Source organism: Silene latifolia, chromosome Y (genome assembly GCF_048544455.1).
Source record: "Silene latifolia isolate original U9 population chromosome Y, ASM4854445v1, whole genome shotgun sequence".
Taxonomy (NCBI): Eukaryota; Viridiplantae; Streptophyta; class Magnoliopsida; order Caryophyllales; family Caryophyllaceae; genus Silene; species Silene latifolia.
In genome coordinates, this window is record NC_133538.1 from 88,284,737 (window position 1) to 88,293,765 (window position 9,029).

Here is a 9,029-nt window from a genome sequence, read left to right on the forward strand (position 1 = left end):
GACCACACAAACATTTACCAAAAAAGGAAATAGGGAGGTTATTGTGAATAACCGAAAAAGGAAATAGGGAGGTTTATTGTGAATGAGAGGAAGTATGTTTTTTAGCTAGGCGGTTGATAGATTAGTGAAAGTTAGGCGGGAAGCAAAAAAATAAACTTTCGAGAATACGCTACTTTAGACTTTAGCAAAAATACACCGCTTCATCTTCTATTCATCTTTATAAAAAAAAACGCCGCTGAAGCCCTTTTGTCTTCTTTCAGGCGATCTTCATCTTCATCTTCATCATTCAGACGATCTTCATTTACATTATACTGAAGCTCTGTCGTCTTCTTCTACGGACCATCTTCGTTATGCTGATTTCAATACAACGCCGTAAAATGTAAGCTTTCTAATTACGATTCATCTTCTAATTATTTCAATTATTCTCATTTCTATTACAAATAGGATCTTATTTTATGGCGCATTATTGTAAATTGGAGAATAACTTTGTGAATTTCGAGTTTTATCATGCTTGAGTTTGCGTAAGATTGGCTGAGTTTTATCATAGTTGAGTTTGGGTAATCTGAACATTCAATTTGTTGAACATAGCAACCAGAACGTACATCTTGATTCATTAATTGCTTTTAGATTCCTGAAACTATAGAATGTTAATTCGCAAGATGTGTTTAGTGGAACATATCCAAACAATGGGAGAAGTTAATAAGATATCATTATCAAACACTGTAATACTTATCAAATTGGAAAAACTTCAACCTCAGTCAAGGTCAACCCTAAATGTAAACAAGTGGTTTCTTAACATAACTATGATGATTGTAATGGATGTTGATCTGATACTTAGGATGATGCTAATGTGAGGGGATCTTGAAAGTAGCTCCTTTGTTGGTGATTGTGTAGTTTGGTGTTACTAGGTTGCTTTCGATTTGATTTCGAAAGCATGATAACAATTTCAATTTACTGGTTTTTTTAGACATTATAGGATTTGAGGTAGTATCCAAGGGGAATGATAGATTTATCTTTATTGATCTGAGTTTCTGCCTCTTTACTTTGTCATAGTTTTAGTGCTTAGGGTTCTAAGCAATGCTGATTTGATTTGGCATATGACAGATGCTACTTCGTATATATTCTTGGTGTAATAGAAGCAACTGTGTCGTTTTTCATGCTATTAGGTTTCAACCCAGTTCGTAAGTGTCACCATGAAATGATTTTACCAGCTAAGTGAAGACTGATTGGCTAATCTAATGCTGTAAAAGCTGAAATATTTTCTCAGCCCTAAACATTCAGCAATAGTGAATATTAAGCTAATTTGAACTGATTGATGATAAAAGATGAGCTAGGAGTTTATGATTTTTGCATTACTAGTGAGCTAAGCAATAGTGAATAGGATGCTAATCTTAACTGACTGATGATTGAAGATGAGCTAGGGTGTATTAATTAATATAGAATAAAAATGATTCTGGAACATCTGCAAACAGAAGAGGGATATAGGAATGTTTAACCTTGTTCCTTATTAGTATCTTAAGAGAATGTATTACTAATAATTCTTTTGATGGTGGATTGCCGTTTGCCTCGTTTTTAGTGGCATCATGTTATTTATGAGTTTTTTTATTATATGCTAATTTGTCAAGGCTAATCACCTTTTATACGTATATTGTCTCTTCATCAGTATACAACCATGATTGATTTTGATAAGTCTCATTATTATTCACTTTATAGTGTGATGAAATGAGGCAAAATGTATTTTTTCAGGCCTGGTTCCCTCTTGTTTACTCTTCTTATGATTGGGTGTTGCGGCTATGCAATGGTTGGGTTGTAGGATAGTGTAATTGTTGTTTGCTATTTCGCAGACGAAGTTGCTCATCTTACTCCCAAAGCTGTTAACAAAGATGGTGAGCCACGTGTTAAATTTTCTCTTATTTTTTGTTTAGAATAAAAAAATTATTATTTAACCATTCAACAATATAAAAAAAAAACTGCAGTATATGTGTTGAACTTCTGACTTCAGTTATTTGTTGGTGATAGTTGAAATTTTAAGTTCACGTATCAATTTTGAGGTAGCGTGTTTCAATAGTATCAATAGCCTATTCATTCTAAAAATATCATTAATATGTACCAGATCTGGTTTCTCACACTTTAGTTTGTTGTTAATCACATCCATATTTAGGTACTTTAATCTTGATTCATGTCATTTTGATTCCCTTTCTTGCTATATTTGTGCTTTAGCATGGTCAACTATTTTTGTTGGATGGATCACTTAGATTGGCAAGGTACATTGATCTTTCTTACCGCTTTAACTACAATGGACGCTTGGTGTATCTATGTTACTTTTAGAAAAGCAATATATTATCTTGATTAAAATTGTTTAAGCGTCCTGTTAATTAAGTTATACAAACCATAGTGGATGTATTTTGAGCATCGTCTTACCTCCCTTAGCCGACATTACTCCTTTGTTTTGTTTCTTGGGTAAAGGAATTGGATTTAGGGGTGGGTACTGCCGTCTGCCGTACTAGGTAGTGAAACTGCTGCTGATTTTGTGGTTATTTTAACTTCCGCTCATACCTTACATTGGTTTTCTCAAACGATTTTTGTGTTTCTTTTATTGAAATTAGCTGCTAATATGAAATACTATTATAAGAACTATGCACACTTGTTTTGCTTTTGGATCATGTGACTGATCCATTTTACTACATCTTTTACTGATTTAACTTTGGTTGCATTATGGGAAGAGTGATACAAATAGGATGGTGCAAGATGGTGTTTGTCTATGCTATATGCAAGCTACTGAGAATGTTAGACCACATTTTTTTTTGCTGCAGGTATATATAGCGTAAAGTGTTCGACTTTGATGCATGACTGATTAGGAACTCGAGTTCCTACTTGTGCTCGTTGGGACTGGTTTATAAGCTGAAAGAGCTTTGAATCTTAATTACAGGGGAAGGTGATTATCACTATTGTGGTGGATATGGTTTGCTAGAAACGAAAGGAATGCCTTAGCTTGCTCCACAGGCCTTAAGTGCTCATTACCAAGATTAAGCTAAAGATCAAGACGCGGCTTAGATTCTTCACTCTATTAAGTTAGCAAGTTGTATTTTAATGCTATTAAAATTGTTAGTATAAAGAATACACGCTCATTACAAAAGAAAAACAGTGTATTTGCGTTTTTTTTCTTGGAATGAAATTATCTCCCTCTTGCCCAAGTGTTGCATTTTTTAGAGAAATAATGTTGCGTTATCGACATCAAAAGTGTTGCATCTATTTGTTGATTGTGTTGCTTAATTCAGTAATAAAATGTTGCAAATGATTTAAGAAAGTGTTGCCATTTAAATAACAAAAGTGTTGCAGTTGCTAGGAAAAAGTGTTGCAGAAAAAAAGTGTTGCATAATAAAAAAAAGGTGCAACACTTTGTTTAAGTGTTGCTTTTGATGAAAAAGTGTTGCACTAAGTGTTGCATTGAGCTATTGCAACGGAGCTTTAAGCAGCACTATTAAAAGTGTTGCTTAAAGTATAAGGCAACATTTTTAAGACATTTTGCAACATTTTCATGGCGTTGCAATTGCTTCTGTTTGTAGTAGTGGTTGTCTCTACAACTCGTTTGGATGTAACAAAGTATAAAAGGAGTTTTTCAGCTTAAAAACTCGAACGACAAATGTGATTATCACATATGAATAGTCAATACCTGATTACTATTTCATATTCTATAATCTAATTTGATCTTGTATGTAGTTATTAATCTCAATCCAATTGAAATGACATGACTCATCATGTTAAGCCTATGAAAAGGCTTTGGTTAGTAGGTTTTATCAACTTCTTGTACCTAACTCAACCTTACTACACATTCGTTTTCCTTTGTAATGTATACATTTGCATTACAAAACTTTCTGAGTACGTGTCTAGATCCAATCTAGACATAGGCCCTCTAGCCTTAGAATAGTTTCCACTGTTTTCACAGTGTGCGGGACTCATTCTTTTTGCACATCTCATGATTTCAAGTGTACTCAATTTCCGTTGTAAATATCTCTCATTGTTTTTATTGCCTAGAACGATTCTAGAAAATCTATTTCTTAAATAACATAGCCACAATGGTTACTTAACCATCTTGATGTGTTTTGATTATGGTTTAGTCAGAAACCATGCGCAATCTCAATTGTCAATTGTCATTTGTGTAACACCCTTACACAAAATTGCATCAAAAACATTTTGCTTTACTTCCTTAATGTTTCTGCAAGCACTTAAGGGTAATCCTTATGGCTTACTAGGTAACTTATTACTTAAATTCAATTTGAAACAATTCATCATACTCAAAGTATATGAAGCGTTATACATCATTACTCATTTAATTGATCCGGCAGCGGAAGCAAATGGAATCAATCAAATATGTTCAATTCGATTGAACTAGTCATGAATCTTATCAACATAAGACTCCTTATTTGACATTAATATCATGTGGATTTATCTCCATAAAACCGGATATTCAAGATGTATTATTATACTCCAAAAGTCTTAAATCATTCTCAATGATCAATATGTCATCCACATATAAGACTAATTAAAATTTCCGTAACTCCCACTAAACTCCATGTATAAACACAACTTATCGACTTATCGAGAAAAGTTTTATACCATGATCAAATCATTGATTCCAACTCATTGATGTCCTACTCAAGACCCTCTCTTAAGTTGCACATTATCTCAGGATTGCAAGAATCTACAAAACTCAAGACATGTATTTTATACATTCCTTCTAATTGAAGAAGTGGGTTTTAGATTCACTTGTTATATGTATATCATCATAATGAAACACAATCCCTAAGAAGATCCAAATAGACTTAAGCATTTCAACTAGTGCAAAACCCTTTGCAACCAATCAAGCTTTAAAACCCTTTGTCATTAATCAAGCCTTTAATTCCGGATTTTCATGGCTCTAAGCCTTGTATTGAGTTGTGACTTAAACATTCTCATGTAAGTCATATGTTCATTACTTTCTAGAAGTAACATGAGTCAATTAATTGCTTTGTAAGTTGTAAGCTTTTTACTTTCTAAAAATAACACTAATTCATCATCTACAACAAGTGATGAGTTTAACCTCCTAGTTTTGAAGAAACAACGTCTTACACAAAACGTCTCATGTAGGCAAGAAAGACCAGTTTCTTGCGACATAACATTCTTTGTGGTTCTTTGAATTAAATCTCATTTTAAGAATACGTAAGGGATGAATCATTTTATAGTCAACTGATCAACATTAATCGGTAACGATTGGCTTGCTAGAGTTTGACGTTACTGTCGTGGGACGGTGGTGGTCAGTTGATCCCTTAAGGTCACACCTAAAGGATGATGCCATTATCTGTAAAGTTGATTAATTGTATGACGATACAAGTTGATCAATTCCTTAAAATTGAACAATTCATTTGTGAGAGAGAATATTGATATCTTATTGTAATGGGATTAAATAAGATTTATTTTAGTAATTGAAATATCGTGTTACTAGACTTGTTTATTGTTTGAGAAACAATAGAGATATGAATGAATGGTTAATTATAATTACAAGATGTTGTGAATTATAATTAAATGACCCATTTTATTTATGTGATCAAGTATCACTAGTCAATTTGTTGTATGTAATTTAATTAATTCATGAAATGATATTTATGTGATAAATATGCATCAAATTAATTAATAACATGTAACATACTACATGTGACATATTGTGTGACAATTGACAAATTGACAAAATAAAATGGTAGTCCATTTTATAAGTGGACCGAAATGTAGAGGGTTAGTGGATAGTGGTGATTTATTTTAATAAGCTAAAATAACACCATCATGACACTACTTACCTAGCCTTACATGCCTAAGGTTTAGATAAGAACAAAAGTACAAAAGGGAAGGACCATATATTGGTCCTCACCTCCCCATAACCGTGCTCCCTCTCCACCATAGAGAACTTTTGGTTCTCCACTCATTCCACTAATGCATGTTCATTAATTTACATGCATTTTTCTCTCTACTCTTTGATTTTTCTTCAAAAATTAGAGAAATCATGATCAAAATTGTTCAAATAAGATTACTAATATTATTAGTGTAATATATGAGTATTAGTAATCAATTTTAAGGTAAACTACTAAACTAATATTATTTAGTGGGGATAAGGGATAATCTTGGGTGCAATCAAGAGGAGTGACTTCTACACTTGAAGTCTTTGGAGGATCATCCCATTATTTATTATAGCTCAAGAACTAACAAGTAGGATATCTTGTTGGTGCCCATAATGGTCGAAATATTTATATGGTATGAAACGATTTTTCCTTATATTTTTCTAGTTTTGCATGCATAAGATCTTTAAGTTTTTATGACTTAAACTTTAAACCAAAATATGTGATATTCAAAATATGATTTCCAACAGCTACAAGTTATTTTATGTAAAATCATAACAAATTTGTTACCGAATTCATAATAAATTCTAATCAAACTCGAACAAACAATTTAGCAATCGATTACGATTAAAACATGATTTTATTGACTAGCGATGATACAAACCCTAAAATTAACTACTCACTAATTAATCTAAACTTAATGATAACAATCATAATATAATAAAACATACTCCGTAATTAAATTAAATACACAAATTGTTGTGTAAGACCATTTTTTACATAACTCTAACCCAATATGAGAAAGTCCAATAAAATTAATTGATAAATATATGTTAAAATATTTTATTTTGGTAAGCTAATGTTTTATATTGATAACTTGCATATTTAAATGAGTCGATATTCATCATAAGATGTCAGGTTATCAAAATAAAGTTAAAATATAAATAAAATAAAATTTTAATTTTGGGCTATACTCCTTTTGGACCAGTCTTATGTTATAAAACGGTCCTATAAAAGAGTTGCTGATTAAATAAGAGCAAAGGAAAGAAGAAACTTAGTCTTGAATTAAATTGTAACGTAAGAATCACGGAGTGTTCGAATAGCCGAGAGGGCCATACGTACAACACGGCACAAAAAACCAAAAAATCAAGAAGGATCCCCATTAAAACCTAATCTGTCCACTAATACTACCTACCCATAGAACTCACGTGGGCCGGGATTTATTTTGCTAATACAACAAGTCCAACTTGGACTAATGGCTTTTTAAGTCCAATTAACAAGCAACAGCCCAAAACATGTTTCTTCGTATTTATTCCGAGCATGGACATCGTCGGCTGGGTTAAACCCATAGTCGAATGTAGGGTGAGCAAGTTTAGGTCTAGACCGAAAAAATGGACCGGAGCGGATTATTTAGTCTGGACCAAACCCGGACCGAATTTTTTAGGTCCGGTCCTCAGTCCTCATTTTTTGAGTTTTCGGTCTTCGGTCCGGTTCGGACCAAACCCGAATATTTTAGGTCCGGACCAAATGGACCGAATTTTATGTTTCTAAAAACTATCATTAGAATATTATAAACTAAATTACCATTTTATCTTCACAAGACATTATAAATTAATATTGAGTATTTTTTCTCTAAAAAACAATCGTTTAATTATTCATCGACATTTAATTTAGTAAAACTTAAATGTAATTATCATATACGAAATAGTGAAAGAATTAGTTCTAGATCCATTTCGGTCTAAAACTGGACCGGACCGAATATTTCGGGTTTGGTCCGGTCCGGTCCAAGACCGAAAGTTTTAGGTCCGGTCTTCGGTCCACAAAAATTTTATTTTCTATCTTCGGTCCGGTCTGGTTTGATCCGATCCGATCCGGTCTTGGACCGATGCTCAGCCCTAGTCGAATGTTACTTTTCATCTTGTTGTCTGGTTGTTCCACGTTATAACATAAAATGTCCTCTTGCAAATAATTAAACATGGAGTAGCAAACCGCAAAGGAGAAAAATACAATGAAAATCGTGCTAAAAATAACGGAAACTAGTGTAAAAGCACGGGGAATAAGTATAATAAATATAGGTAAATTAACGACTTATTAAACTCCCCCATACTAGACCTTTACTCATCCTCGAGTAAACTTGAGAGACGAAACAAGGCAACACACAACAAAGGTCTAAGGGTGGCAAATGCAAGGAAATGAACAATAACCCGACCAAGGTTTTCGAAAAGAAATCAAACACAAGTTCAAAATCATTTTAATTTCGAAATAGAGTTAGGATCATAATATTTACAAGTGACCATTCAATCTTACCACCAACCGTCTAGACAAGTGAAAAACCGATGGGACCCTCACTTTCGGGAATTTAAACGCGGAAAAATCACTCACTGTCATGTGTCTAAGTGATGAGGACACGGGTCACACATATAAAACTAGGCCTAAACTTGCCAACTACTACATATCAAGAGGACTTTTAAGGGTTGTAACGGGGCTAGGGGTTAAAGGGAAGAAGGTGGATTAATTTGGGAATATGGTCTTAAAGAGTAAGAGCTAGAGAAGAACATGTCAAATCTCGGCCGAATACAAAACTGCAAAAACCTCCAACTAGTACTCCCCGTATCAAATATAGCGCAAATCTTATCTTTATAAATACAAAAACATTTCCTACAATTCTGTGAAGCCACGTCACCAAATTCAAATTTTATTTTTATTTTCCAAATAGCAATTGTGGGGCCCATCCATTACTTTACATTTGAATTAGTTTTTTTTTTTTGGTTTATGTTGTTTAATTTTTACTTACCTCAGTTTTTATAAACAAAATATTGTACGTAAATAATACGATTCTGAAATTATACAATACAAAATAATATATAGTAAGAAGTTTAATTACAATAATTGGCAAAATTAAATATAATTACCACAATTGGTCAAAGTAAATAATATATTACAACAATTGATAAAAATCACATTTTTTAATAAACATTATTAAATATGAAATACAAATACAACTATCAATTTACTAATAAATAAAAGTATTAAAAATAAACAATTCAGTTTAACAAAAATATATCAAAACTGGACGTATCACTAATTATTTAATTCTAAAAATAGGGGCAAGCAATTTTTGCACGGGTTTAAAATTGCTATCATTATATTATAAAATAAATA

At 32.5% G+C, this 9,029-nt stretch overlaps 1 long non-coding RNA gene across 1 annotated transcript; it reads left to right on the plus strand.

Moving 5' to 3' along the window:
- The first annotated feature begins 204 nt into the window (after positions 1-204).
- Positions 205-3,188, plus strand: LOC141627138 (uncharacterized). The gene is made up of 3 exons (XR_012536700.1): positions 205-379; positions 1,747-1,886; positions 2,814-3,188. It is a non-coding gene; the product is annotated as an uncharacterized LOC141627138 (long non-coding RNA).
- Positions 3,189-9,029: the final 5,841 nt, after the last annotated feature.